The 27,053-nt window shown below is 44.0% G+C and overlaps 1 protein-coding gene across 2 annotated transcripts in view; it reads right to left on the bottom strand.

Annotated features, from left to right (window-relative positions):
* The window catches only part of LOC101904435 (zinc finger protein 665-like), a 36,355-nt gene extending 28,727 nt beyond the window's left edge, over positions 1 to 7,628 (bottom strand). The window contains exons 1-3 of one of the 2 annotated variants that reach the window (XM_024979267.2): positions 7,565 to 7,628; positions 6,701 to 7,009; positions 5,031 to 5,089 (exon numbers count right to left, since the gene is read on the bottom strand). The gene's annotated coding sequence lies outside the window, so the exon portion shown is untranslated. The remainder of the gene's footprint in view (positions 1 to 5,030; positions 5,090 to 6,700; positions 7,010 to 7,564) is intronic. The other variant, XM_010815355.4, reaches the window with a different exon arrangement.
* Positions 7,629 to 27,053: the final 19,425 nt, after the last annotated feature.

Here is a 27,053-nt window from a genome sequence, read left to right as displayed (position 1 = left end):
ACCTGATCACGATTGTTCCCAATTCCCAACTTTAAACTACGCAGCTTGGGAGGATCTAATGGATAACCCATTAGACAATCCTGACATGGAAATATTTACAGATGGCAGTTCTTTTGTTCGGGATGGAAAGCATAAAGCAGGTTACGCCATGGTGACTGCTGAACAGGTTTCAGAAAGAAAATCTCTCACCCAGGCAACCAGTACTCAGTTAGCGGAGCTTGTGGCTCTGACCCGAGTTCTAGAGTTAAGCAAAGGGCAGCGAATAAATATCTACACTGATTCTAAGTATGCTTATTTGACTTTACATGCTCATGATGCAATATGGAAAGAAAGACAGTTTAAAACAGCAACAGGAGAACCTATTAAGCATTTCAGAGACATCGAGAGACTTTTAACTGCTATATATTGTCCTAAAGAAGAAGCTGTTATGCATTGCAAAGGGCACAGCAGGGATAAAGCAGCTGAAGGTAATCAGCTGGCTGACTGTCAAGCCAGAAAAGCAGCACTTTATGAAACCCCTTCACTGCAGACGCCTTTGATCTGGACAGGTCCTGTGGAACAGGAAATACCACAATATACTGAGGAAGAATTAGAAAGACATGAGAAAAGAGGAACTAACATTACAGATAATGGATGGTTACAGTCGGAAGATGGACGATTAATAATTCCTGAAAATGCTCTATGGAAAATTCTTAAGGATTTACACCAGAGTTTTCATTTGGGTGCAGAGAGTACTTACCAAATGGCTTCTTGTTTGTTTGAAGGTAAAAACGTAATGAAAACTTTAAAGAACATTATCAAAAGGTGTGAGGTTTGTCAGAAAAATAACCCAAAGACTGAGAACCTAGCAATAGGTGGATTACAACGAAGTGGAAAGTATCCTGGAGAGGGCTGGGAAATTGATTTTACTGATATGCCAAAAGCTAATTGATATTCTTGCTTACAAGTTTGGGTAGATACTTTTACTGGATGGATTGAAGCTTTTCCCTGTTGTAGTATGCAGGCTAAGAAGGTTATAAAGATTTTAATCCATGAAATTATCCCCAGGTTTGGGCTGCCACGGAGCCTTCAGAGTGACAATGCCTCCACATTTAAAGCTGTTGTAACTCAGGGAGTATCTAAAGCTCTAGAAATAGAATATCACTTACACTTATAAAGATTGGGAGACCCCAATCTTCAGGAAAGGTTGAAAAAGCTAATGACATTATCAAAACATATCTGTGCAAATTAACTCAAAAGATGCAGGACAATTGGATTAAAGTCCTACCCATAGCTTTAATGAGGGCTCAAACTGCCCCCAAAAAGGAGGGACTGTCCCCCTTTGAATGTAATTATAGAAGGCCTTTCTTACACACAGACGTCGTTACAGACCCTGAAGCCTTGGAATTAACTAGTTATGTAACTCAGCTCTCAGCTCTCAGCTCTTCAACAGGCATTAACAGAACTCTGGGAGACAACTCCTGACCCAGCCTCTGAGTCAAGCAAGCCTCTATTTGAGCCAGGAACCGAGGTCCTCATAACAACATTGGGATCTGGGGGCCCATCCCTCAAGCCCCTCTGGGAAGGCCCTTACCAGGTTATTCTTTCTTCTCCCACAGCTGTCAAAGTGCCAGGAATTGATTCGTGGGTACATCACACTTGAGTTAAGAGGTGGCACCCTGACCAGAACTAAGTGACTTCATTTTATGTCTTTACTTTCTATGCTCTGACTTCGTACTTTTCAGATGGGCCTGATAATCTATATGAGCCTACTTCAGCTGACTCCAAAAATCCTGAGTGTGCCGTTTGATCCTCAAGACAATGCCTTCCTGTCCTGGGCTCACCCCTACGCTGCATTCCACAACTGGTCTAACTGCTGGGTCTGTGGAGCACTCCCCTCTTCATCGGTGAAAGGCTTCCTGTGGTGAACATCTCCACTTCAAGAAAAAGACTTTCTCCAAGTCTGCAAATACCTTTGACAACAATCATACGTGATGCCTCTTCTTCATCAGATGACATCTACCAGCCCTAAAATGGACTGGTGCAACACTTTGTACTTTAACTATGGACATAACATGACTTTTAATTTTGATTATACATTGTCTCGGTTTAATGACTATTGTGCTACACATAACACAAATGGGTCTGGATCTAATGGTTTTTTTTTACCTGATGTTTATCAAATATGGGATGAGGTTATATGGCTAACTCCTGAAAAAGGACATCTAGTATCTACTGCCCCTATATGCTGGGAACAAAAAGAGCCATCCCCAAAAGTTAGCCAACAACTTAATTACAATGATTGGAAACAATTGGGATTTTTGCCTCAGGAAATATGCAACGTAATCATTCCCATGTTTTCCAACCCTGATTCAGGTCCTCCCTTTGTCTGGCCAGGCACTAATTGCGACTGGATATCTCAGTCAGCTGGCTTGCTCCAAACGGGACCTATTGGATATGTGGCTCTTACCTATGGGCATGGCTTCCCCTTGGTTGGATAGGGTGATGCATCCTGGGTCTAGCCTTTACTCACAGCTTTATATTTTCAGAGCTTCCAGAAAAGCCTGCTAATTTACACCACCTTAAAACTCGGTGGGCAAGGTCTGTATTTCACTGGTATGATTATTTGGCTGAAGTCTTTGTTCCCTCTTTGGGAACTACAGATGTTATGCTACGAGTGGATGCTTTGACTAACTTTACTCAACAGGCATTACAAGATTCTCAAAAAGCTATTTCAGCTCTTAATGCTGAATAAGCACTAATTAGAAAGGTGGTTTTACAAAACAGATTGGCTTTAGATATTCTGACAGCTGCACAAGGAGGAACTTGTGCCATTATTCATACCCAATGCTGTACATATATACCTGATAGGAGCACTAATGTTACTCATTTTACTGAACACATGAACAAGATGACTGGGGCTATGGATATTCCTGAAGCCTCAATTGCCTCATTTTGGGAGATGGTAACTAGTGCCCCATGGTGGAAAACTATCTGACTTACAATAATTCTGATTGTTTTGTTTTTGCTGTTTGCTCCCTGCATCTGTAACTGTGTAACTGGATTTGTTTCTAGTTGCATGAAAGCTTTTAAGTGACAAATGGTTGTGTTAGGGGAAGCACACTGATTGAAACCGCCCACCCTGGCCAGGCACCATAGTAACCATTTGCATGAGTTGTTTTATGACAAGAGATCCTGATACGGAATACGGAACTAATGAGCCACCACCAACCTGAAGAGTTCGGGAAAGGTCGAAAGGAGACACAGAGTGTCTGTCCACTTCCCAGAATCCCTCTTGCTAGCATCCATCTTGGCTGAGCGATGCATGTGCCACCAGGAAAGACTCTGAATTAGAATGATTGGCTAAAGACCACCCGGAAACTAATCTCATCACCATAAAACCCGAGACTTGGAGCCACGTGGCAGAGCAGTTCTCCTGGGTTCCCTTACCCTACTGGTCTCCACGTGGGCACCCTTTCCTAATAAAATCTCTTGCTTTGTCAGCACACGTGTCTCCTCGGACAATTCATTTCCGAGTGTTAGACAAGAGCCCAGTTTCGGGCCCTGGCAGGGGTCCCCCTTCCTGCAATAGTTGCTCAAACTCCTGCTACTGCTGCAGCTTCTTCCAACTACTACTTGGGGCCCCTGGATCAGACATCTTCAGTATGAGGGTTAGGAGAATATGTTGCCTCAGCAATTTAGGGACAACACCCCTTGTCAGCTCGAAAGCAGTTATGGAACGAGAACGATGCCCCTTTTCCCTAGGCAACATAATTCTTCTAAAAGAAAAGGGGGCAATGAGACGATAACAGGCAGGAAGGCCAGGGGTCTCCAAATGCAGGAAATAGGCTGCAAGTGTCAGACATTTTTATCTCTCTTAAGTGGAAGGAGGAAACAAACTAGCGGTATTTTTTTCCTTCTCTATACAAATTTAAAAGGAGGTTTCTCTTAAAATACTGTGTTGCCATAATGACACCTGGTTTCACCTGAAGTTAACTATTCTCAAACCTTGAGTTAACCAATGCATTTTTCTTATGGAAACGTTTGTCTTAAGCTATGTTAATAGACTATGCATTTACCCCAGACTCTGTCTTCAAGTTGGTTCTGCCTAATGGCTCAAAACCTACTTCACAAACCAGTATGTTGTACTCAGATACTGTTCCCCTAATCTATGTAAACAAAACTATTTGTATGGTAATCTGGCCTTCTACAAGATTCAAGTTAATCATTTTATGGCCTGGGATGAATCATCTGGTGCCAAGATTATTCCAAAATGCATCTTATGGATGAGGGGCCTGGTGCCATTCTGAGTTTTAAAACATTCCTTTCCTTCCTTAACAGACTGCTACTGACTATAATGGCACCCCACTCCAGTACTCTTGCCTGGAAAACCCCATGGATGGTGGATCCTGGTAGGCTGCAGTCCACGGGTTTGCTAAGAGTCTAAGAGTCAGACACGACTGAGCGACTTCACTTTCCCTTTTCACGTTCATGCATTGGAGAACGAAACGGCAACGCACTCCAGTGTTCTTGCCTGGAGAATCCCAGGGTCAGAGGAGCCTGTTGGGCTGCCGTCTATGGGGTCCCACAAAGTTGGACACGACTGACACGACATAGCAGCAGCAGCAGCCCCCCCATTCTGAACCCTCTTCCACCTCCCTCCTTACCAGATCTCTCTGGGTTGTTCCAGAGCACTGGCTTTGGGTGCCCTGCTTCGTGCATCAAGCTTGCACTGATCATTCTATTTTACATATGGTAATTTACATGTTTCAATGCTATTCTCTCAAATCATCCCACCCTCACCTTCTCCCACTGAGTCCAAAAGTCTGTTCTTTACATCTGTGTCTCCCTTTATTGCCCTGCATGTAGGGTCACTGGTACCATCTTTCTAAATTCCATATATATGCATTAATATACAGTATTTCTCTCTTTCTGACTTATTTCACTCTGTATAATAGGCTCCAGGTTCATCTACCTCATTAGAACTGATAAACGAGGTGACATTTTTGCTAAGTATGCCACAAAATAGTCTAAGATGATTTACTACTTACCAAAGAAAATTTCAAATGTATGAGATGAAGGGAAGAAAGCACTCAGGCAAGGAATGAATCTGAAAAATAGTTGAAACAAAAAACTGTGAATTATTTTTAATCTAAAAATCTGGTGTCAAAGTTTAAAAAAATGTGGAGAATAATCATATTTAGAAAAGGATGATACGAGTAGAATACTGGAAACTAAAAAATCTTATTTCTGAAGTTAAAAATGATTACAGAAACTCAATGAATTAAGACCTATTCCAAGCTACAAAAAGCACCATACATAAAGGAGAAAATGTGAATCCGTTTAAAAAAAAAAGTGTCCCCTTAAAAACGCTACCCAATAATGATACAGTGGATAAGAATCTGCCTAACAATGCAGGGGACATGGGTTCTACTCCTGGTTCAGGAAGATCCCACAAGTACAAGCAACTAAGCCTGTGCACAACTACTGAGCCTGTGCTTTGGAACCTGGGAGCCACAACTCCTGAGCCCAGGGCACAAAACCGAAGACAACACAGACAAAAAATTAATTAAAGAAAAAAAAGCTACCACAGAGTGACACTCTAGAGTCAGTCATTTCTTGCCCCAGGTCTCTTCTTCCTTGACCTCTATCTCATGAGAGGACAAGGGAAGGGGGTCACTCACAACTCAGTGAATCAAGCCACTGCCCCAGGCTCAACAGGGTTTGCAAATGAAAGTCATCTTCTGCCACAAGTAATAAGAAAAGACACAAGCCTTATAGACAGGAGTTTTGAAATTCTCAGCCTCCTCTGTATAACTAAAAAAATCATCTGTATCCAAACACCTGGATCGAGCTTATCCCTGTGTTCACCAATCTCCCTATTTCATCTGGGTCTTGGTGTCTCTTTTTCTCCCCCTCTGCTCTCCTGTTGTTCCTGTCCTATTTCCTCCCTCACACGTGTCCTGTTCCAGGCTGCTGCAATTCCTTCGCCCTCGAAATGCTCTCTCTCTCCAACCTTCCTGAGTCTTTCAAAAATCCATACCTATGTCTGCCTCTTTCTTCCCCCATTTCGGCTCCCTCTCTGCGCTCCAGATTACTCCTCTTCTCTCGCTGTGACTCTCCCTTCCTCCCCACTCTCTGGCAGGCCATGTGGCTATGCTTCCTTCCAGCCCCTTTCTTCCTCTGCTCCTTACCTCTTTCTCTGCCAGCACCATGAAACCGGCCACTTCAGATTGAGACTCGAACCCTTGAGGCGGGACTCCAACCGGGTGAAAACACAACTCGGGACTAACCCAAGAGGCCTGGACTCAAACCCGGCCAAAACCCAGTTAGGGACTCTCCACGTCTGATGTCCCTCATCGCCCTTCGCCTCCCTGCTCCCATCACTGATACAGGGCAGTTCTCCCTACGCTGTTTTCCAATCCCTGGAGATCTGGCTTTCTAATTTATTAATACTTCTCTATTTTACTCACTTGGCTATTTTCAAGGCTTAACCTCTTTGACTTGACTATCCCTTTGCAAATCCCTCAGCCATTCTCACGGAGAACGCAATGGCAACCCACTTCAGTACTCTTGCCTGGAAAATCCCATGGACAGAGGAGCCTGGTAGCCCACAGTCCATGGGGTCGCTAAGAGTCGGACACGACTGAGCGACTTCACTTTCCCTTTTCACTTTCATGCATTGGAGAAGGAAATGGCAACCCACTCCCAGTGTTCTTGCCTGGAGAATCCCAGGGATGGGGGAGCCTGGTGGGCTGCCGTCTACCGGGTCGCACAGGGTCCGACAGGACTAAAGCGACTTAGCAGGAGCAGGAGCAGGAGCAGGAGCAGCAGCAGCAGCAGCAGCAGCAGCAGCAGCAGCCATTCTCAGTTTTCCTATTGGTTCTCCCTGATGCTTTTCTCCTCAGTTGCAGTCATTTCTCTCAGTCCTTCTGACTCTGCTTCTCCGGATCCTCCTGCCTCCTGAATTTACTGAGTGGGCCACAGAACGAGACGCCCCCGGACCGGAAGATCACCTTTTCCGACCGAGCTGAATTGGGCATGAAACAGCACTGGCTGTCACATGGCTGGCCCAGGTCACCTACCCTATACGGGGTGAGGGGACGGGCTGACAGGAAAGGGGGCTGCTGCGGGGCAGAAGGACCGGCCTCAGGAGACGCGAGGACAGACGGGCTGGGAGGGACGGGGCTCAGGAGCGAGACGGACTCTCCGGAATCCCGGGACCGGGGAGACGGCGCGCGGCCTATCTGGGCTCTGCCTCTAGCGGTCGAGAAGACGACGCGGCGGGCGCGACTCCAACTCGCGAGAGAGGGCTTTACTTGGCGAGGCCAGAGGTAAAAAGGGGTTTTAAGCAAGAAAATGTCGCCTGAGGCGGTGTCTACGCGGACCGAGGGCCGAAACCGCCTCAGCAACACTTAAAACCCTAAACGAAAATATAACTGGGCCGCAACGGCAGCGGCAGCGTTTATTCGGGGCCGAGTACTGGGTGCCAGGGTTTTCAGGTCGTTGGCAATTCCCACACCATGAGGACGAGTGAGGGGGGCGGAGGTGGGGATTGGAGGGTTGGCGAGCTCTGGAAACTTACTCTAGAAGGAAGCTAAGGCGCCACTCGGGGATCTCGGCTCCGCGCTCTCCAACTTCCGGCTCTGGGTGAAAGGGCTTTTGGTATTAGAGCTGCGGCTCCCGACCAGGGGCGGGGCGAGCACCCGCTGTGCGCAGAGTTCGTGGGAGGGGCGGGCCGCGGAGGGGGGCGGGGCCTGTTACCTTGAGAGCACTAAGTTACCTTCTGTAACACTGCTCAGGTAAAAGCTTCAAGTTATGTCGGAAGCCAAGATACTTCCTCTTAAGACTAAAAGCGTTTATTCTCAATAAAAAGCTGTTTTTCACAGCATGTTGTGCTCAGATCCTGCTAGTGAGGCTGAAGCAATTCAGGGATCTGGGAACTTGGGCAGTTTTAACAAACAAGAATGGGACTAGTCTCTATATTACAAATACAAAACTCTGCCTGGGGAGAAATGGGCTATTCCCTACTCACACCCTACAAAACAGCAAACAGCATAGTGCTGAGTTCAATAAACTCAGGATCAGTACCTGGGTGTCTGAGATGGAGGACTTAAGGGATGTGATCATTTGGGTCATTAACCACAGCCTTTTAAGAGCAAGACACTTTAAATGATTATAAACTGCGTTATTGTTTCTTTTATCCAACGTGTTTTAATTATTTCCCTTTCTAAACCCAAATCTTTAAACAGTGACATACAGGGGGTTGTATAAGCAACTCTTACAATGACAAATATCATTGTGTAAGTTTAAGCTACAGAGAAAAATTAACGGATAGTATACTGTGAAACGATTATCACAATAAGTTTGCCTAGCATCCATAATTTCGTATAGATAACCTAAAAATGATTCTTGACAGTGGATTCACCAATGATTTATCAGATACAACACCAAAAGCTCACGCCAACAAAATAAAAAGAGGTAAATTGTACACATCCTAATCATCAAATATTGTGCAGTAAACCATCCTCAGCAGTGAAAAAAACATGTACACTATAATACAAAAATATTGCCAATCATATATTCAATAATAGTTTAACATCAAGAATACATAAAATACTCTAAAAAGTACTGATCACCAATTCCACCAAAGGGGTGGGGGAGCTTTCTTAACCAACCATCCCACATGTTGCAAATAAAATACAAAGAGTAACATAAAATAGAAACTTAATGACAAAAATAAAAGACAATCTTTTATAATGCATAAAAATATTAAAAAAGGAAAGTAGCTATGCCTTGAAAAAAAACAAATGATGGTTCATCACTGAAGTTATCACTCCACGACATAAGCTCTGTCATTCAGTTGCTACAAACTTAAGTGTGGAGGCAGAATGATCAATAGCACCCAGGTGACAAGCATGCAGCATCAGCAACAGTTTAGTCAACAGCCTCACAAATATGAGGGTGTGAACCTGGACAATACCCTTGTCAGGAGAAGTTCCTACACCTCTTGTTGAGGCTCAGAGGGCATGGTGATAGTACACGTGAACAACACTATCACAGTGCCCTTCATGCAGGCTTTTCTGACATCACTCAAAGCCAGAAAAAGATGTACAGGTCAAGGTCTTCAGATACTTTCTCATATCACAGAACACGCTGACCACTATACTAAGTAGCTTCAAGTGGTAATTCTGTATGCAGCACGAAAATATTACAACCAATAAGGGAAAGTATTCTTCCTTAAAATTTTCTCTTACCCAGTAAACCCACACCACAGAGAGTCCATGAGGAGCTGCCCCTTAAACACAGGCAGATTACCACAGCAAAGAAACTGGACATGACTTCAGACCCTAGAGCCACATACTTCAAAATCCAACTTAAAAGGAAACATTATACAAACTAAGGAGAAAGCAAAGTCAGGAAGAGTCTACAGTCCCAGACTAGACAGACCAGTACAAGAGCGGAAAACTATGTGATGTGGGGGTTTCATATCCTAAGACCTTGAGATGGGACTATTTGGTCCACCCAGAGACACCAAGCTAAGGGCCTGAAAGATTACCACATTTTCCCTTTGTTGGACTGCTCTCCTTACAGTTTTCCTAAGTAACAGGCACAGAAGATTCAATCCACCAGCCTATTCCACACACCCTGACATGTATGGTAGCAAAAGGAGAACAGCAGAAATGGCTGAGGGATCTCAAGAGGCAGACAGGGACTGAGACAGTTCCATACAGGTTCTGAGGTGCCAGATAAAATTAAAGAGCAGCCAGTACTTTCCCATTTTCTGATTATATCTTCCAAATATGGTGACTGTGATGAAAGCAGCACCGGATCAGGGGTTAGATGCTTGGGCCATCAGCTCTGATCTATGTGGACTAAGAATTGAGTAGCCAATAGATCCAAGCCCACAATGAGAAGAGGGTGCAAGGCAGCCCAGTAAGGCAGCCCACCTCATGCTCCTCACACTCAAGACCAACCAGCTCACAGCAGGGAGATGACGAGTATTGTGGATACAAACCTTGCCTTTGTGTCTGATAGAGCTGCAGCACCACTGGCGGGTGAAAGAATACATGATACATGTTGAAGGACAGGCTGAGAACTCGGGGAAAGGTTAAGCTTCCTCTGGGAATTTAATAAACAAACTTCTCTTCGGCCAAAGATCTGAGAGAGTCAATTCCTAGGTAGGTTGATAAGTCCGGGGTACCCGAGGAGGAGAAAGGGGTCTGGGGCTCTCGAGGAGGATAGAGAGCAGTCGGGAATTCTCAAGGAGGAGAAAAGGACAACCTTTGTTCTTTAAGCCCAGAGCTGATGATTACGCAACAAAACAACTCAGCTTAAACTCTGTACTGATCAGAGACATTACTTTGCCAACAAAGGTCCGTCTAGTCAAGGCTATGGTTTTTCCAGTGGTCATGTATGGATGTGAGAGTTGGACTGTGAAGAAAGCTGAGTGCCGAAGAATTGATGTTTTTGAACTGTGGTGTTGCAGAAGACTCTTGAGAGTCCCTTGGACTGCAAGGAGATCCAACCAGTCCATTCTAAAGGAGATCAGTCCTGGGTGTTCTTTGGAAGGAATGATGCTAAAGCTGAAACTCCAATACTCTGACCACCTCATGTGAAAAGTTGACTCATTGGAAAAGACTCTGATGCTGTGAGGGATTGGGGGCAGGAGGAGAAGGGGATGACAGAGGATGAGATGGCTGGATGGCATCACTGACTCGATGGACATGAGTTTGAGTTAACTCTGGGAATTGGTGACAGACAGGGAGGCTTGGCGTGCCGCAATTCATGGGGTCGCAAAGAGTCAGACACGACTGAACTGAACTGAAAGTAATATAACAACAATGTATCCTGCTTGAGGACATGTTTCTCCTTCTTGAGAACCTTGTGATTAATCCTGTCATCTTGAAATGTAAATTCTGGGCATGGGTCTGGTAAGACCTTTACAACCTTGAGACATTCTTTTGACTTACTGTAATAACCAACTGAGAAAGTATATAGCTCTCTTGCTAAGACTAGCAAGGGAGGGCATTCTCCATCCCCCTTCTGATGTCTATGTCAGAAGCTTTCTCTGTCCCATTTCATACTTTAATAAAACTGCTACACAAAAGCTCTTGAGTGATCAAGCCTGGTCTCTGATCCCAAAGCTATATCTTCTTCTTCAGAGATCATGAATCTGACATTGTTCACCATAAGTTATCACCTCTATGTACCATAAGAAGAGGTTTCCAACCACTATTAATGTTGTGCTTTCCTCTCTGCCCTGAAATCTCATCTCTGTTCACACTTTTGATACATTCCCGTCCATTTCGGGGGTTTGTTTCGTTTTCAAAACAAGTATCTCAAACTAAAATATATGATGTATGAAAAGAGCACACCTAACATTGTTCTCAATGGTGAAAGACTGAAAACTTTTCCTCTGAGATCGGGAAGAAGGCAAGGACGCGCACTCTGCATCAGTGTTCAACAAAGGACTGAAACCCCTAACCAGAGCAATTAGACAAGAAAAAGAAATCAAAGCTTCCTAAAGTGAAAAATTAGAAAGTTACCTTCTTCCCTAGAGGACAAGATCTTTTATGTATAAACTGTAGATTCCACACAGACACAAAAACCCCCTGCCACATCAAAGAGCAATTTTAGCAAACTTGCAGGATACAAAAATGAACGTGCAAATCAGCTGCATTTCTGTACACAGTGAACAATGTTAAAAGAAAATCACATAACAATTTTATTTACTATTGTATTAAAAATGGATGAAATATTTAGGAATAATTCACCAAGGAGGTGAAACATATACACTGAAAACTACTTAACCATTTCTAAAAGAAACCCAAAATAAACAAATAAATCTAGTAGTCATGGGCTGGAAATCTCAGTACTCTATATTTCCAAGTTACTCAAAGTGCTCCACAGATTTAATGAACTCATTATGAAACTTACAATAGAAATGTTTGCAGAAATAGAAAAAACTTGCCAGAAGTCATAAAGAATCTCAAGGGGACCACAAACAGCAAAAATACTCTTCAATAAGTACAAAGATGCAAGATGAAGGCTACCCTTTTTAAAACTTCAAGCCATATCACAATATAATCCAGATGGTGTAGTACTGGCATAAACACGGATTTATACACCAAGGGAACAGAAGAGAATGTTCACAAACAACCATTTGCATATATTTAAAATCTAATGACAAGGATGCTAAGAAAACCCAGTGGAAAAAAGACAGTTGCCATAACAAATGGTGAATCTATGGGTTAAACAATGAAGAGGAAACCTCACCTGCATCAAAAGTAAAAACATCTCTGTGCCAAACCACGAAATGAACACCGTGAAAAGACAAAATCTGAAGAATGAAGGCAATGAAAGTGAATTTCAAGCTTTCAGAGATTTAGATTCATGTCACAATTTGAAACAGATGATGGAATAGCACACCCTCTATCACTGATACCTGATTCTGAACTTTCCATCCCATTTCCAATCAAGATTTTGAAGTCACTGACTCACTCATTAGCTTCAATTACCTTAGAACAAATTTCCCTTTTTAGGTCTTCTTCCAGATTTTACCCGGTACTGCGCAGTGATGGCACCCCACTCCAGTACTCTTGCTTGGAAAATCCCATGCATGGAGGAGCCTGGTAGGCTGCAGTCCATGGGGTCGCTAAGAGTCGGACACAACTGAGTGACTTCACTTTCCCTTTTCACTTACATGCATTGGAGAAGGAAATCGCAACCACTCCAGTATTCTTGCCTGGAGAATCCCAGGGACGGGGGAGCCTGGTGGGCTACCGTCTATGGGGTCGCACAGAGTCCTACACGACTAAAGCGACTTAGCAGCAGCAGCAGTGCATGTTAATACCTGACTTCCACCCACAGCTTCTTAATCCTGATTGACAGAGAGCAGACTGCACATCCAGAAGGACCCGAGACAATCCCTGCTGCCCAACAGCACTGAGACCCCTTCTCAAACCTGTAGGTGAGAAGCCCTGTCCAGGATGGTGCCCTCCACACAAGGTCCAGGCCACTGGGTCATGGGGAGATGGGATCTAAGTGGAGACGACAGGCCCTGTGGGAAGTTTCCTGGTGAGTGTGCATGTACAGCTGTCAGGAAGGATACTTCAGAGTCAGAGATGATTAGTAAGTCCAAAGAAGGGATTTCAGGAGGACAGACTGAGAATCAACGGAGAATATGATTTTACCTGAGAAAGAGGCCATTCCTGTTTTCTTTCCTTTTTTCCTCCTCTTCCCAGCTTCTTCCTCAGACAATGTAAGTTTTTAGAAGTTGATCTTGCAAGTGGAAAACAGGCTGCTTAAGGCTTAGAATCAACATCCCCCCTTCGTTTGCCACAACCACAAAAACAGGAAGACCTCACTATGTGGAACAGTCCTTTGGTGTCCACTGCCTCAGGTGGGATGCTGTTTCTGCCCTCCTGTTTCTTCACTCACACCTGTCCTGCTCCCCTCTGCAAATTTTTTCTCCTCTTGCTGCTCTTCTCCCCACCCCCACCCTTCTAATTGTCCTAAATATCTACACATCTGTCTCTTTCTCCAACTCTGCTCCCTCTCTGCCTTCTTGTCACACCTCTTCTCTCCCTGTTACACTCCCACTCTGGGGCACTCCAGGTGTCTAGGCTTACTTCCTTCTCTTCTCTTCTAGTCAACATCTATCCTTGTTTCTCTCCTAGGATCACCCCTGTCAGCCCTCCTACCGCAGACGCAGGGCCCCTGTCTCCTTGTCTCCAACTCCTGGAGATCCCATGCCTTTGTCCGTTACTCTTTCACCCACCCGCTACTTTAAGGGCTAACTCTATTTCATTTTACCATCCCTTTGCAACTGCCTCAGCCATCCTGGGCGACCCCGTCGGTTCTCGCATTGTTTTCCACTTCTGACTTTGCCTTTCACTCTCAGTCACTGCTTCTTCTGATCCCCCTCGCCCACGTATCTACAAAAATGATGAGTAAATGAAATGCGCACCTATCAAAAGAGCACATTTTCCAACCAGCCGGACTCGAGACGGAAAAACACTGGGTGTCACACGTCCAGCCCAGGGGTGAGGAAAAGGGACTGACCAGGAAGGGAGGCCTGCGGGGCAGAACGATCGGCCTGAGGAGACACGAGGGCAGAGAGGCTGGGAGCAAGGGGGGTCTCGGGCAGGGCGGGCTCTCCAGAATCGCAGGACCGGGGAAAGGACGCAGCTTCTCCGGGAGCGGGGCTGTCGACGCGACCTCCAGGGGCCGACAGGGTGAGGCGGTGGAGGTGGGCGGGCCCGAATCCCCCTCGCGCCCGGGGACTTTACAAGGCACAGGCGTAGGTACTAACGGTTAAGTTTTAAGCAGGAAAATATCCCGAAAGGCTGTGTCTCTGGGGCCGAAGGCCGAAAAGCAAACGGCAAGGACAAGCTTCTGAGCGATTTCTAATACTCGACCTGCAACCGCGGCCTCTGGGTTAATTTGGGAAGGAGGAAGGGTATTGGGATATTACTTCCGCAAAACCAGCGGGACCCTAAAGATGGGCGTGGCTAGGGCTGGTTGGACGGCTAAGCGCGCAGCACACGTTTACACTCAGTTCAGTTCAGTTCAGTCGCTCAGTCGTGTCCGACTCTTTGCGACCCCGTGAATCACAGCACGCCAGACCTCCCTGTCCATCACCAACTCCCAGAGTTCACTGAGACTCACGTCCATCGAGTCAGTGATGCCATCCAGTCATCTCATCTGTCGTCCCCTTCTCCTCCTGCCCCCAATCCCTCTCAGCATGAGAGTCTTTTCCAATGAGTCAACTCTTCGCATGAGGTGGCCAAAGTACTGGAGTTTCAGCTTTAGCATCATTCCTTCCAAAGAAATCCCAGGGCTGATCTCCTTCAGAATGGACTCGTTGGATCTCCTTGCAGTCCAAGGGCCTCTCAAGAGTTTTCTCCAACACCACTCTGCAAAAGCATCAATTCTTCCGCCCTCAGCTTTCTTCACAGTCCAACTCTCACATCCATACATGACCACTGGAAAAACCATAGCCTTGACTAGACGGACCTTAGTTGGCAAAGTAATGTCTCGGCTTTTCAATATGCTATCCAGGTTGGTCATAACTTTTCTTCCAAGGAGTAAGCGTCTTTTAATTTCATGGCTGCAGTCACCATCTACAGTGATTATGGAGCCCCCCAAAATAAAGTCTGACACTGTTTCCACTCTTTCCCCATCTATTTCCCATGAAGTCATGGGACCAGATGCCATGATCTTCGTTTTCTGAATGTTGAGTTTTAAGCCAACTTTTTCACTCTCCACCTTCACCAAGAGACTTTTTAGTTCCTCTTCACTTTCTGCCATAAGGGTGGTGTCATCTGCATATCTGAGGTTATTGATACTTCTCCCAGCAATCTTGAGTCCAGCTTGTGCTTCCTCCAGCCCAGCGTTTCTCATGATGTACTCTGCATAGAAGTTAAATAAGCAAGGTGACAATATACAGCCTTGACGTACTCCTTTTCCTATGGAACCAGTCTGTTGTTCCATGTCCAGATCTAACTGTTGCTTCCTGACCTGCATACAGGATTTCTCAAGAGGCAGGTCAGGTGGTCTGGTATTCCCATCTCTTTCAGAATTTTCCACAGTTTATTGTGATCCACACAGTCAAAGGCTTTGGGATAGTCAATAAAGCAGAAATAGATGTTTTTCTGGAACTTTTGCTTCTTCCATGATCCAGCGGATGTTGGCAATTTGATCTCTGGTTCCTCTGCCTTTTCTAAAACCAGCTTGAACATCTGGAAGTTCCCGGTTCGTGTATTGCTGAAGCCTGGCTTGGAGAATTTTGAGCATTACTTTTACTAGCATGTGAGATGAGTGCAATTGTGCAGTAGTTTGAGCATTCTTTGGTATTGCCTTTCTTTGGGGTTGGAATGAAAACTGACCTTTTCCTGTCCTGTGGCCACTGCTGAGTTTTACAAATTTGCTGGCACGTTGAGTTCAGCACTTTCACAGCATCATCTCTCAGGATTTGGAATAGCTCAACTGGAATTCCATCACCTCCACTAGTTTTGTTCGTAATGATGCTTTCTAAGGCCCACTTGACTTCACATTCCAGGATGTCTGGCTCTAAGTGAGTGATCACACCATCATGATTATCTGGGTCATGTAGATCTTTTTTGTACAGTTCTTCTATGTATTCTTGCCACCTTTTCTTAATATCTTCTGCTTCTGTAAGGTCCATGCCATTTCTGTCCTTTATCAAGCCCATCTTTGCATGAAATGTTCCCTTGGTATCTCTAATTTTCTTGAAGAGATCTCTAGTCTTTCCCATTCTGTTGTTTGCCTCTATTTCTTGCATTGATCACTGAGGAAGGCTTTCTTATCTCTTCTTGCTATTCTTTGGAACTCTGCGTTCAGATGCTCATATCTTTCCTTTTCTCCTTTGCTTTTTGCTTCTCTTCTTTTCACAGCTATTTGTAAGACCTCCCCAGACAGCCATTTTGCTTTTTTGCATTTCTTTTCCATGGGGATGGTCTTGATCCCTGTCTCCTGTACAATGTCATGAACCTCAGTCCATAGTTCACCAGGCACTCTATCAGATCTAGTCCCTTAAATCTATTTCTCACTTCCACTGTATAATCATAAGGGATTTGATTTAGGTCATAGCTGAATGGTCTAGTGGTTTTCCCTACTTTCTTCAATTTAAGTCTGAATTTGGTAATAAGGAGTTCATGATCTGAGCCACAGTCAGCTCCCAGTCTTGTTTTTGTTGACGTTTACACTAGAAGTAAAAAACTCAATGGGTGCCCGGTGACCTTCACTTGTGGCCTTCCAATTCCTTCCGCAGGAAACTGCACAGGCGCGGATTCTGAGGCGGAGCTTCCAGGTAGGGACACTGGGAGGATCCCTTCAGGCGAGGGGAGGGGCGACGAGTGTCTAGGTCTGCAGAACCAGAGCAAGGCGGGGCAAGGGGCAGGGAGGTGTTTAACAGTCCTGTGATTCCCCATAAATTACACCCTGTTTTTTAAAATTTGTTGCCTTTAATATCTAAATAGATAGCATATACTTCTATAATTACAGTATGGAAATGTCTATGAACAAAATAAACTTTTTGTCATATGTTGAGGAAAGAACGGTGGTAGTAGTGAAAGTCGCTCAGTCATGTCCAACTCTGCGACCCCATCGTCTATACAGTCCATGGAATTCTCCAGGCCAGAATACTGGAGTGGGTAGTCTTTCCCTTCTGCGTGGGATCTTCCCAAGCCAGGGATCTAACCCAGGTCTCCCGCATTGCAGGCAGATTCTTTACCAGCTGAGCACAAGGGAAGCCCCTGTTAGTAAGATTCATCCAGTGTTTTAGCAACAATATCTAAGCAGCCATGGTATGGTCAGTGTTTGGGGACCGACTTAAAAATCTGCAATCCGTGCCTACCTTTGATTTCTTCTTTGAGTGCCTGTTGGCTGCTAGGCAGTTCTCTTCTCCTTAAATTCTTCCCATTTAATTTGAATTTTATACATTCCCCCACAGCCTCCTGGAAATTGTGAGGATTTGGGCCGCTTTGAGCTCCCCCTCGGGATGAGAGGACAACATGCACTGGGCACAGTGGAGAGGAAGAAGCTGGTGGGTTCCGTGGACCAGAGGCACTGCTGCGGTGCGGCTCCCCGCCACCATCCTGGCAGAGGGAGCTGGCCTTCCCAGGTCACTGTGTCTCCCCATTACACTTTTAAGACAAAAGCTTTTAACTTTGTAGACCAATATGTTGGAAACTAGGATATGTCCTCCTAACAAGTAGAAAAGTTTCAATAAAGATTTTATTTTCCTTTTTAAAATTGTTTGAAATTACGAAAGTATGACAACACATTTACATGAGGCTTTGAAAATAGTTACAGACAGTTCCACTATATATTACAATTTGTTAATAGTAGACAAATTAAAAATTTTAGTTGGAATTTCAATATTAAACTCTCAAAAATTAATAGAATGGACAGGAAAGTAGGATATACTAGACCTGAAAAGAATTGTGAACCAATTCAACATAATTAAGACTTATACAATTTTCACACAAGAGCAGGATACAAATTTTATTCAAGTTCCCATAGACATTAACTGGAACATGACGTAAAACAAGGTGCAAAAGTTTCATGGCCTAAATAAAGAGTATTGAAATCATACAGGGCCTATTCTGTTATTACTGTGAAACTATGTGAGAAATCAAACCCAAAAGGTACCTGAAAATAACCCACATAATTTCAAGTGCAATAAATAAATAAATGTTTTTGTCAGCAGGTTCTTGCCTGTCCTGCTCCTGGCAATTCAGGGGTTGGGAACCTGGGTCTCCAAAGAGTTCCTGTAGGGCGATAATTGGATGCAGAACATTTCCTGCCATTAGAATAATTGAACCATCTTAAGAAAACAAGAAATTTTTTTCTGGATTTCTCTCTGTACTGCAAACTAAAATAAGAAGTACAAAACTATCCCTGGGGAAAATGTGCCATTTTACAGTGACATCCCGTATAACAACTTTTCCTCTTTGTTCTTCATTCAGCTGGATGGCCAAACTCCACATGGCTCGGTTCCAGAGACACAAGGTCAAAACCTACAGTCTGAGACTGGAGGACTAAGGTATGTGATGGGAACTTCCGTCAGTACCTTTTTTTTTTTTTTTTTTTTAATTTTGAAATTGACAAAGTTTACTAACCATTGCTTTAAAAAGAGTAATTTTCGTTGATCAGTTGCTAAGTCAAATCTGACTCTTGGCAACTCCATGAACTGTAGCACACCAGGCTTCACTGTCCTTCACTATCTCCCAGGGTTTTCTCAAACTTGTACTCATTCAGTAGGTAATGCCATCCAACCATCTCATCCTCTGTCGCCCTGTTCTCCTGCCCACAATCTTCCCCAGCATCAAGGTCTTGTCCATTGGGTCTCCTTTTTGCATCATGTGTCCAAAAAGAGCAATACACCTTTAAAAATTGATGAAAACCGCATTGTTCCTTTAGTTCACATTCTAAGCTTCTACTGCTCTCCACACAACAGGCCAATAATTGAGAGACAAGTTGCTGGGGCAGGAATAACGACTTTATTCAGAAAGTCAGCAAACCGAAAATATGGTGGACTGTACCCCCAAAACCATCTTATCCGAGTTAGAACTCAGTCCCCTTTTACATAAAAGAGGAGGGAGTAAGTCAAGTTGAATTCCTTTGAACCTAAGGAATCAAACAGTTAAGTAACAGAGCATAAAAGTCCATCAATAAGAGTTCCCTGAGAAACCTCAAACAACATCAAGGAATTTGAAGAGCAATGGAAGGCCATAAAAGGTCATTGTATAGGGTCACTCCTCAACTCCTCCGATCCACACAATATCAGTAATCTTATTACTATTTAAATCATTCCTGTGCTGGGGTAGAAAAAAATTTAAGGCTACATAATATATTTAAGATATAATTTCAACTGTTAAAGGAGAAGGCAATGGCACCCCACTCCAGTACTCTTGCCTGGAAAATCCCATGGACGGAGGAGCCTGGTAGGCTGCGGTCCATGGGGTCGCTAGGAGTCGGACACGACTGAGCGACTTCACTTTCACTTTTCACTTTCATGCATTGGAGAAGGAAATGGCAACCTACTCCAGTGTTCTTGCCTGGAGAATCCCAGGGACAGGGGAGCCTGGTGGGCTGCCGTCTATGGGGTCACACAGAGTCGGACATGACTGAAGCGACTTAGCAGCAGCAGCAGCAAAAGTACAAAGCTTATTTCTGAGATGATGTTTTGTAATAAAACCATGGAGTTGCATATCCATGCACACATGCATGCACATGTAAATACACAATTGACTGAAATGAAGAGTTGCCTCTTGACACATTTTTAAATCATTTTCTCATTATCACTTTTAGTCATATGTATTTCAGCATCTCTGGGGCCATGAAAATGAATCAACTGTACTTAAGTTTGTCAATAGTACTTTTTTTAAAAGCTTGTTTATTTATTTAGGTTGTGCTGGTCTTTGTTACTTTGTGTGGCTTTCTCTAGTGGCACTGAGCGGGAGATACTCTGTAGTTGTGGTGAGTGGGCTTCTCACTGCAATGGCATCTTTTGTTACAGAGAACAGGTTGTAGGTGAACGGCAGGCACAAGGCTTCTGTAGTTGCAATACATGGGGTCTGCAGTTTTGGCTCACAGGCTCTCGAGCATGGGCTCAGTAGTTGTGGTGGATGGGCTTGGTTCCTTCCAGGCATGTGGAATCTTCTCGGACCAGGGAGATCAAACCCATATCCCCTGCATTCGCAGACACATTCTTATCCACTGTACCAATAGGGACGTCTCAACTTTAGTACTATATTAGTTTAAAAAAAAAAAAAAAGAAAAAGTAGTAGGCATATAAAAAACATATATAGAATACTTTGAGTCCTATCTCTATAAAATACCTATATTCAAAAATAATATGAGGGCATCTCTCCTGGTGCAATGCTAAAGAATCCACCCGTAAATGCGAAAGACACGGGTTCTGCTCCAGGATAATGCCACATGCCTCGGGGCAACTAAGACCAAGTGACACAACTACTGAGCCTGTGCTGTAACGCCCAAGAGCCCAAACTACTAGGCCAACGTGCTGAAACTACTGAAGCCCAAGCATCATACAGCCCATGCCCTGCAACAAGACAGCACAACGAGAATCCCATGCACCACGACTAGAGAACAGCTCCCACTGCTGGCAACTAGAGAAAAGACCAAGCAGCAACAAAGACCCAGAACACCTAAATAAATAATTTTTCTTAAAAAAATGATTTTATCTGCAGTTAACTTTAGTTCTGTAGTTATTAACAAAAACCAAAGTCTATTTGTTAATTCCATAATAAAACAATGAACCAAGGTTAGTAAAGTTGGGGACTTCCCTGGCAGTCCCATGATTAAGACCTCGCACTTCCATTTCAGGAGTTTCAGGTTCAATCCATACTCAGGGAACTAAGATTCTGCAAGCTGCACCATGTGGCAAAGAAGACAAAAAAATATCAGTAAACTTGGATTTCATAGTGAAAAATAGATGATGGAATGAAAAGTCCCCTAGCCCTGAGGTCTCTTTCTGAACTTTCCATTCCATTCTCAAACACCAAGATGTTCAAGGAGGTCCTTAAATGTACTACATAGTCAGGGCTGATTTCCCCTTATTGGCCTCTTTTCCAGATTTTACCACGTACTGTGAGTGTTAATACCTGATGTCCACGTGCAGCTTCTTTACTCTGGTTGACAGAGAGCAGACAGTGCATCCAGATGGGCCCCAAGCAAACTTGCTGCCCAACAGCACTGAGACCACGTCTCCAACCCGTGGGTGAGAAGCCCTGCCCAGGACGGTGCCCACGGGAGCCTCCTCACAAGGTCCAGGTCACTAGGTCATGGGGAGACGGGATCTAAGTGGAGATGACAGGCCCTCAGAGAGGGCCCCTGGTGAATATGTGTTGGGGGCCAGAGTGAGGTACTCCGCCCATGGCAAAGGTCATGAGGAAGGAGGCTCGACATACGCAAAGGCGGGATCGAGCCTCAGGAGTCCCCCTGGAAATCCTCGAGCGTCTACCCCCATAACCAGAGCCTGCCTACTTTACTACTTTGTGCTCTTTCCTACATCTCTGACTTTACAGGGGGCTGTCCCCCACCACCTCTTTCGGAGAAGGAGTTAACCTAGAGCTCCAGTCAATAAAAACTCTTGGGTGTGATAAGAGTGTTTTAACCTACAAACTCCTCTGAAGGTTCTCTGGCCTGCCTGACAGGCTTGTCCGGCCACATGTGATCGCTCACAGCACAAGATGCTTTAAACCTTCTAAAAACAGGTTCCTTAGAAAAGTTAGAAAACTATTAGTATAAGTATAATGGGCTAATTAGAAATTGTGTTGGTGAAGGGTTTTTCATTTGTTGAGCCAATGTTTGTTGCTAAGTCTCCATATCCCCTGCCCTTACACACATTAATGAATATATAGAATTAACCTTTGATATTAATCACGTTAGACCTTAGGCTAAGTAAATTCTTTCCTTAACTAAAACCCACTACACCCTCACCCTGTAGGAATGTAACTTTATTTGGGTGGCGTCTGTTTTGAGAATAATCAGCCCTGGAGAAATAAGTGTCCTGATTGACTGACCGCTGTCACAAGGAGAGGGTCATAAATTGTCAGCAGGCCCCCCTGGCCAGAAGATGATGTAACACCCCTAAGACCTCTGTATACATTTGTATGAAGCACCTGACTTTGATAAAAGTCAGGACTGCTGACCCCGTGTGACTTTTGCATAACATCTCTGTGTATAAAAGTAGACCATGGAAAATAAAGAATTGGGATCAGTTTCTCGAAATACTGGTCTCCCCATGTCGCTCTCTCTCTCACTCTGGCTGAGTCTCCATCTGGAGCGCGGAACCCACCATGCTTACTAATTATGCCTGGGCTTCTAAGATCCGACCGGGGAGGCCTCAGTGTCTCCTCTCCTTCGGGAGAACGGAAGGACGCCTGCGGCCTACATAAGTGGTGCAAACTTCTTGTCTTGAAGTTTTATTGGTCTCCCGCATAAACCAAGCTACTCAGCCTCTTTTCTCCACTGAATTTTCCTACTGAGCTATCCTCATCCTATTACTCTTTATATCTTTGATAAAATATTTAAATAAATAGGTCGCCGACGCCGTCCCCGCTTCGAATACCCTGGATCAGCCGGGGCAGGACCCCGGCAAATATGCATGTACAGGAGACAGACAGGGTACTCCAGAGTCAGACACTATTAGTGAGTCCAGAGATGGGCATTTCAGGAAGGACAGACTGAGAATCAACTCAGAATATGACATCTGAGAAAGAGCCATTTCTGACACTTTTTCTCCCCTCTTCCAGGTTTTTTCTCAGGAATCCTGCAGAGATGGATACTGAAAGTTGAAAACATGCTGTTTAATACCTACAATCAACATTCCCCCTTCCTGAGTCCCAATTACACATGAAGGGAAGCCCTCCATGGGGAACAGACAGTCCTCTGTGCCCACTATCTCAGGAGGGACTCAGGACAGTCAATTCCAGCACAGAGAACAACAGAGGAGCTTTCCCACACTTTCCCTCGGATCACACTCCCCTCCTGGTGAGGCCTCACGTACTCAGCAACAGGGGGCACCTCCGCTGACCCCACGATCCCCTTCAGGTCACACAGCAGGCCCTGGTCCATCCCCACTCAGAGCAGAGTGGCCTCCTCATCCCTGGGGCTGTTCTCAGTCTCAGAAGTGGAGCCTAAGAGCCTTGGTTCTCAATGTAGGATCCAGATCAGATTTGCTGCACTGTGAACATACCTGGGACTAGGACCCACACAGGTATCTGAGGACGTCTGATAGGGCAGGGGGCACCATACATGGTTTTGCAAAATGCTTCACGGATCTCATGGGAAACATGGGTTGAACACCATTAAAGGTGGCAAACCCAGCCCACCTCCTACTTTCTTCTTTTCCAGCCTTACTGAGATAGAACTAATGAAATAGATATGTGTATACTTATCAGGCATGATGTGACCATTTGACAGATGTATACACTGTGAAATATTATGACAATCCAGTCATCAACACATTCATGAACTCCCAGTTTCCATGTTTGTATGGTGAGAATACTTCAGATTTACTCTGCTGGCAAATTTAAAGTATGTAGTAACACAGAAGAATTTACTGCAGTTTGAATGCTGCACATAGGTCCCCAGAACTTACTCATTTTACAACTCAAAATTCATACATGAACATCTTCCCATCTATAGATTGCTTTGGGTAGAATACTCATTTTTGCTATATCGATTCTTCCAATCCACGAACATGGTATATTGCTCCATCTATTTGTGTCATCTTTCTTTCACTAGTGTTTTATAGTTTTGTACACATAAGTCTTTTTGTTTCTTTAGGTGAATTTATTCATAAGTACTTTATTCTTTTCATTGCAATGGTGAATGTGGGTCTTTTCTTAGTTTCTCTTTTTTCATTGTTAGTATATAGGAATGCAAGAGATTTCTGAGTATTAATTTTATATCCTGCAACTTTACTATATTCATTGATTAGCTCTAGTAATTTTCTGGTGGTATCTTTAGAGTTTTCTATGTAGAGGATCGTGTCATCTGCAAACAGTAAGAATTTTACTTCTTTTCCAATCTGGATTCCTTTTATTTCTTTTTCTTCTCTGACTGCTAGGACTTCCAAAACTGCGTTGAATAGTTGTGGTGAGAGTGGGCACCCTTGTCTTCTTCCTGAAGAAGTTAGATAGAGGAAATAGCGTGCACAACTTTTGTGTGGTTTCTTTGAAAGACATATATTTTTAAGTCTAATACACTCTGATGTCTTGAGAAAGCCCTTGCCTACACAGTTCATGACTTCTCTTCAATATGGACTCTTATTGCATAACACTTCAACTCAAGGTGGAACTTATTCCACTCCGATTGCATCTGTAAAGCATTGCTGTAGTATCGTCCCCAAACTTTGCTGTTTCAGAAAATTCCTTCCTACAAACACATTTGTGTGGCTTGTCTCCAGGATATATATTCCTACATACCTAAAGAGTGAGTAGTAATTGTAAATACTGTCATAGTCATTGCATTTCTAAGTATAAGTATTTGATAAATCCTGAGTTTAAGGCAGCACCTAAAAGCCTTGCCACATTACATACACTTGTAAGGATCTCCCTAGTATGAATCATCTGATGATTGGTGAAATATGAGCCCCGAGTGAAGGTTTTACACATTCAATATCACTTGTAAGCTTGTCCTTCAGAATGACTTCTTTGGCTAAGTGCCTAAGTCACGTCAGTCGTGTCCAACTCTGTGTGACCCCATACGTCAGCCCACTAGGCTCCCCTGTCCTTGGTTTCTCCACGCAAGAACACTGGAGTGGGTTGCCATTTCCTTCTCCAATGCATGAAATTGAAAAGTGAAAGGGAAGTCGCTCAATTGAGTCTGACTCTTCGCAATCCCATAGACTGCAGCCTACCAGGCTCTTCCATCCATGGGATTTTCCAGGCAAGAGTACTGGAGTGGGGTGCCATAGCCTTCTTGAATGACTTCTTTCAGTTTGGTTCAGTTCAGTTCAGTCGCTCAGTCGTGTCTGACTCTTTGCGACACCATGAACCGCAGCATGCCAGGCCTCCCTGTCCGTCACCAACTCCCGGAGTTCACTGAGACTCACGTCCATCGAGTCAGTGATGTCATCCAGCCATCTCATCCTCTGTCGTCCCCTTCTCCTCCTGCCCCCACTCCCTCCCAGCATCAGAGTCTTTTCCAATGAGTCAACTCTTCGCATGAGGTGGCCAAAGTACTGGAGTTTCAGCTTTAGCATCATTCCTTCCAAAGGAATCCCAGGGCTGATCTCCTTCAGAATGGACTGGTTGGCTCTCCTTGCAGTCCAAGGGACTCTCAAGAGTCTTCTCCAACACCACAGTTCAATTGAGACTCTTGTCTATAAGCTCTCTATAAGACTATTGTCAAGACACACTCATCACATCAACATAGCTTCTAGTATCAGGGTATGAGTTTTCTCATGAAGGCTAAATGGAAACATCTGACAAAAGCCTCACCACAATGAATACATTTGTAAAGTCTCTTGCGTATGGATCCCTTGATGTCTTTTTAGGCCTGAATGCTACCTGATACATTTGCCCCACTTATTACATTTCCTTTCTCTGGATTATGAATTCCCTGATGATGTGACTAATGAGACTTGTATTGAAAGCACTGATCACATATATTACATTTACATCCTTTCTCTCATGTACAGGTTACCCTTAAGATTTACTGCACTCTAAATGTATGGCTTCTTTCCAATATGATTTTTTTCATGATTTGTAAGGTTTGAATGTCTTCTAAAACATTTGCCACAATCACTACATGGGTAAGATCTCAGAATTCATTACATGACGGTTAGTTAGTTCTGAACTCAGAATCCAAAGCTTTGCTACACCCACTGGATTTGTGCAGTTTTCCTACAGTTTGACTTTTCTGAAGGTCAAAAGGATGGTATACTTTACTGCATTTATTACATTTGTAAGGTTTCACTCCAGTATGGATTCACTGATTATCTGCAAAACGATTCCTGTGACTGAAGGCTTTGACATATAAATTACATTTATATCGTTTTCCCTAATGGTCAGTTACAGATGAATGTGCAATGAAAGCTCTGCCACACTAATTATATTTGTATGATTTCTCTCTAGTATGAGTTCTCTGATGAACTACAAGCCAGAAATCCGACTAAAGGCTTTGTCACACACATTACATTTGTAAGGTTTCTCTCCAGTATGAATTCTCTGAATACTTCCAAGGTTTCCATTTTGAGTAAAGCACTGGCCACAAATATCACATTTATATGGTTTCTCTCCAGTATTAATTCTCCAATGAACTACATTTGCACTTTGACTAAAGGTTTGCCACATATATCACATTTATATGGTTTCTCTCCAGTAGATAGACAGAGTGCCTGATGAACTATGGATGGAGGTTCGTGACATGTACAGGAGATAGGAATCAAGACTATCCCCAGGAAAAAGAAATGCAAAAAAGCAAAATGGCTATCTGAGGAGGCCTTACAAATAGCTGTGAAAAGAAGGGAAGCAAAAAGCAAAGGAGAAAAGGAAACATATACGCATTTGAATGCAGAGTTCCAAAGAAGAGCAAGGAGAGATAAGAAAGCCTTCGTTAGCGATCAATGCAAAGAAATAGAGGAAAAGAATAGAATGGGAAGGACTAGTGATCTCTTCAACAAAACTAGAGATACCAAGGGAACATTTCATGCAAAGATGGGCTCAATAAAGGACAGAAATGGTAGGGACCGAACAGAAGCAGAAGATATTAAAGAATAGGTGGCAAGAATACACAGAAGTGTACAAAAAAGATCTTCATGGCCCAGATAATCACGATGGTGTGATCACTCACCTAGAGCCAGACATCCTGGAATGTGAAGTCAAGTGGGCTTAGGAAGCATCACTATGAACAAAGCTAGTGGAAGTGATGGAGTTCCAGTTGAGCTATTTCAAATCCTGAAAGATGACACTGTGAAAGTGCTGCACTCAATATGCCAGCAAATTTGGAATACTCAGCAATGGCCACAAGACTGGAAAAGATCAGTTTTCATTCCAATCCCAAATAAT

Source organism: Bos taurus, chromosome 18 (genome assembly GCF_002263795.3).
Source record: "Bos taurus isolate L1 Dominette 01449 registration number 42190680 breed Hereford chromosome 18, ARS-UCD2.0, whole genome shotgun sequence".
In the NCBI taxonomy this organism is placed as follows: domain Eukaryota; kingdom Metazoa; phylum Chordata; class Mammalia; order Artiodactyla; family Bovidae; genus Bos; species Bos taurus.
Note: the sequence above shows the minus strand (reverse complement) of the source record. Positions and strands in the feature narration are given on the sequence as shown.